Raw genomic sequence first — 5,000 nt, 5'->3', positions numbered from 1 at the left:
GTGGTGGAGCCCTCCATCAACCCTCCCCTTAGGCAGTGCCCAAAAGGCATGCCCAGTCACGGTAACTTAGACTGGTGAATAAATTTTTTGATGTGGAGTTGGGAACAGTCTCTGGTGAGTATGTCTAGACTGTAAAGAATTATCAAATACTGTTTAGTGATTAGAAACCAACCATGTATCATACAATTACTAGTAAATTTAGTGGCTGACATTCTAGGTTGTAGTAAAAAAAAAAAGTATATAGAACGATTACCTTGGCGTAAACTAACACAACAAGTCCCTTGCTTTGTTTAGATCATGAATGTTTACAATACTATGACTGCTTAACTCATTTCTGAGATATTTAAACTAGTTCATGTATTACTATGCGCTTGTGAAGAAACTTTTGTAAATTTAAACACCTTAATTTTTCTCATTCTTGTATCTTGTGCATTCCTTTATTTTCTATATAAACTTTTTTGTGTGTTTTGATAGTTTTCCACTATTCTTTACAAAAACTTAATGTGCATTTGCACTTCCCACTGGGATTTTCGAGACTTCACAACTGCCATTCCCTGACAGAACACCAATGAGGAATGTTTCATTTTCAGAGTTGCATTGATTCTGGGTCCTTTGTAAAATAACTTAGTAGATATGCAAAAGATATAGGCCTCAGTAACTTAAGAAACCAAGCCATCCAGACAATTGACAGAAGCAAAGGAAAGTTTGGGGTCTCGTGATAAAAAGGGGTATGATTTAGTTAGGCATGTATACAGCACTATCTTGCCATACATACTAAGATGAAGAGAATGTTTCTTGGGGGTTGTTGAGGTCAGAGCCCCCCCATTAACCCTCCCCTCAGGAAGTACCTAAAGAGCACGTCTTGTCATAGCAGCTTAGATCGTTCAATAAAGTTCTTGAAATAAAATTAGTTTGCTTACTTGGTCAGGAGGTATTGGGTGGTGTGAATTCAAGTAAACATACCAAAAGATGGGTTGGGTTCCTATAGATTTTTTTTGAGGGGGGGGGGGGGGGCACTATACCTCATTTACATGTTTAAAGATCTATTAGACAGTGATTTACAGGAATTGATCTGAAGAACCTTCTGCATATGTGCATTTCTGTGTTTCTGGCTGCCAGGTTTGACAGGACAATTCCCGAGCATTCAGTGACAAAGCTGGTGAGAATTTTTTTTTTTTCCAGTGGTGCGTCCATTCTAGGTTATTCTTATGACTAAATAGTGTCAACAAAGAAGAAATAGATCTTAATAACTGATTAAAACGAACCGTTCCACAATAGACCGACCAAAGGAAGTGAAGGAAAATTGATGGCATTTGGTTTATTGTTTACTGTATGGATGTACAGTGAACCCTCGCTATAACGCGGTTCACCTTTCACGTTCTCGCTGCTTCACAGATTTGCACTGTGTATTGTGTTCTGCAGTCTGATTGGCTAAACAGTCTCTCCACTTCTTCTCTACCTTTCTGTCAATAACATTACATTTTAATGTGTGCATATACTTAAAACAGCTTGTCAAATTTAAGATTTCAAATTTTCTCTAAAACACATGAAGCCTTCAGTTCGCATTGATGATTAAAATTATTATTTTACAGTACAGTAGTTATTTGTAAAAAATGTTTATACAGTACTTTTATTTGTTAAACAAATGCTTGGGCTTGTAAAAAGTTTTTTTTTCCTTTGGTTTCAATGCATTGTAGAGTATTTCATAGTTTAATAATTGTATAAAAAAAAAAAAAAAAAAAAAAAAAAAAAGTTACTACTTCACAGATTTTGCCTATCACGGGTTCTTTTGGGAACGTAACCCCCACGAAAAACGAGGGTTTACTGTAGCTCTATCTTGCTGTACATACCGAGGTGAAGAGAATGTGTTGGGGAGTGGAGCCCCCATCGACCCTCCTCTCAGGCAGTGCCTGAAGGGTATGCTTAGTCACGGCATAATAAATTTTTAGTTTAGGTTGGATTAGGGGTCAGGACATTTTTCGGGGTTTGGAAGGTGTGAAATCCTGTAGATTTTGTCGAAAGATGAATTTTGGCATATTGGTATAAAGGTATCGGGCATGTCCATAAAGTTTCATTAGCCCATTTTTTGCGTTTTTTGTGCTAGTTTTAAGCATTTCTGTTCACTATTCTTATGTGTTACCCCATAATTTCCCTAATATAATTCATGCCCTCCCCTACTATCAGGACTTAACACATCAAGATCGTCGGCTGTGATAGCTATGGAAATGATCATCAGAATCTTTCTTGTCATGCAAGAATAAATCTGATGATATAAATATTGTCTGGGAAGTACTGATTGTTAAAATAAAAAAATAACCTATACTTTAAAGTTAGCGCAACAGTCTGTGGACTTTCAGACATGGCAGACACATTTGTTGAGTTTCACTAGCCAATTCTAAGAGTTTTTTGTGCTGGTTTTACACATCACTTATCTATTCTTCTTATTTCAGCTCATTTTACCCCAAAATTTCCTGATAAAATAACCCAATTACTACCTCTATACCTCATGTTAGACCTATATCATTGGCAACAAATTCCTTATATTCTGATATAACAGACCTTGACAAAGGTTCTCATCTAATATGAAATGTCTGGGACGTCTTCAAGCTTTAAATTAATGGAATACTCAATGACAAGCTTTGTTGGGCTTTTCCAGAAGGCACAGATCAAGTTCTGATCATAAGTATCCTTAACATATCACAGCAGGCTCCACAGATCTGACTAGATTACAGGCCATAAAATTCATTAGAAAAAAATAATCAAAATGCATTGGATTTGTAGCCTATACATTTTCCGTTAATATGCAACGTGACAAATTCAAAAATAGCTGTTTTTCTATTTATAAATCAGGTCATCCTTTCTCAATATGTTTAAATCAAATACAGTAGTCCTGTAACAGTTCATACATGTATATGTATAGGCCTATACTAATGCATATTTTTAACTTATGCCTTCAGATGTTAACCGAGTGAAATCAAATCCACAAAGATTAAAATACTTCATACCCACCCACTCTATAGAGGAATACCAAGATAAATGCAAAAATACACTCAACTTCATGTCCAGTAAAAAAAAAAAGGAAAAAAAAAAATAATAATAACAAATAAATAAATTGCTCGGTAAAACTAGAAAACACATGAAACCCTTCCAATATCAAATTCCCTTCCATATAGTACATGTTTCATGGAAAAATAACTATTTAGCCTGAATTAAAATATAAAAACTATAGCACCTACAACAAAAAAAACTTTCTTGTGCAGTGTCTTCTGACCACACAATAGCCAGACAAACAATTTCTTATTAAATCCAGTCCAGTCATTACCTAAAATTACAGCAAGCAACCAACAGAAACCACAGTTCTGGATATTTTCTGCATGTATATATCAATCTCAGCAGTCCTGTAGTCCTGCATTCCCCCCTCACCTCACTGTGTAGTCCTACTCAAACATGCTGCTTCAAAAGTTCAATCTAATGAAAGGTAAACCAATGCACCACTTGTGTGAGAGCCCCATGAGCCAGCCACAGGAAGCTGCACAAACACTGAGACAAGCAAGAAAGGCCTTGGGAGAACCTCCAACAAACCCTTACAAGGACTCTTCCAAGACTCAACCACTGTAAGGCATCCCACACCTCAGCTAAACTCAGAAACAGGGTTTAACGCCAAGTTCTGCATGGCAAATGAGGAAAAGGGGAGGAAAAAATAATAACGACAAGGGGGGGAAATTTCCACGTGATGTGTACTTGTCCACTACAGGTTCTCCCTCGACCACGTTGCTGGGACGTCTGCCTTCCAACAGAGAGCCCTTTCTATGTCCTTTGTACTTTGTAAGGGTCCGTGGCAAATGAACACGTCGCTCTGGGCCGTACAGGTCAAGGGCCATACGAGTGAGCAAGAGGGAGAAGAAGAGGAGAAAAGTTCCGAGGTTTACGCGGGCCGGAGGGCCGTCTCGGTTTCGTCTTCCTCGCACTCGGGGTGCGTCTCTTCTTCCTCGTCTCACTATCTTATACTCCCTTTATTTCCGCCACTGGGTGTACTAGCGAGTGCATGGGTACGTCTGCTGCACCAGTCCACAACATGTGCCGTCAGAAAGGCACACAGCCTCCACACAGTCGAGATTAAACACAAAGAAACATCATCTCAACTTGACACTTCCCACTCCGGAGAGGACACCGGTAACTTGTTATGCTTCTTTTCCGTTAATTAAGTCATTTTTTTCCTTAATTCCTTCACCAACGCGTGCTCTGACCAATTAACTATGTCCTGCACATACAAAAGACACCACTACTTACGTACTTTGCGAGCGAATAAGGATTTGGCTAAAGAGATGACGTATTTGGCTGTGGTAATATGGCTGTTGTGGTGGTGCGTAATGGCGAGCGCGCAGCCTCGCCTCTCGCTCCCAAAGGCGCGCCATGCGGTCTCGGGCGGACGCGCTCGCACCTTTGGGGCCGAGATGCACCCGGGCGGCGCGCCTTTTGAATCCGTGAAACAGGTAGTCCATGTTATGCCTCACTCGCTCCATATTATGGCATGCAATTTCTTTATCCTGGAAGGTGTGTGTGTGAGATACTAAGGGAGGGAGGAGGATTTATTAATTCAACTATCTCGCCTTCTCCTTCTAGTGAAAGTGAGGGAGGAATGGGATTTCACTGATTCTCGTTGCATCCACCTCCTCATCTTTTCTTCTGGTTTTCTTTTTATATATATATAACCCGTGGTGATAGATACTTTTGGGGAGGAAGATTAAGTAGGTTTCTTCTCTCCTTTTTTCTTTAACTTAAGCTGTGTATTGAAGGGATGGGCTTTTTATAAGGTCAACCGCCATATGTTATTGCTATTTTTTCATTATCATTATTATCATTTTCATTATCATCATCACAATCATAATCATTATTATTATTATTATTATTATTATTGCTGTTGTGTTGTTATTATTGGTCATTATCATTGTCATTATCATTATCATCATCGTCATCATCACTGTCATTGTCATTACCGT

The 5,000-nt window shown here is 38.7% G+C and overlaps 1 protein-coding gene across 4 annotated transcripts in view; it reads right to left on the bottom strand.

Annotated features, from left to right (window-relative positions):
- The window catches only part of rin (ras GTPase-activating protein-binding protein 2), an 18,230-nt gene extending 13,806 nt beyond the window's left edge, over positions 1-4,424 (bottom strand). For 2 of the 4 annotated variants that reach the window (XM_070145519.1, XM_070145521.1), the window contains exon 1: positions 4,295-4,424. The gene's annotated coding sequence lies outside the window, so the exon portion shown is untranslated. Of the gene's footprint in view, positions 1-4,290 lie in introns of all 4 variants that reach the window. The other 2 variants (XM_027354967.2, XM_070145520.1) reach the window with 2 other exon arrangements.
- Between the last annotated feature and the right edge of the window lie 576 nt (positions 4,425-5,000).

Source organism: Penaeus vannamei, chromosome 34, assembly GCF_042767895.1.
Source record: "Penaeus vannamei isolate JL-2024 chromosome 34, ASM4276789v1, whole genome shotgun sequence".
NCBI classification, from domain to species: Eukaryota; Metazoa; Arthropoda; class Malacostraca; order Decapoda; family Penaeidae; genus Penaeus; species Penaeus vannamei.
The sequence above is the reverse complement of the archived record's forward strand: the minus strand, read 5'-3'. Positions and strand labels throughout refer to the sequence as shown.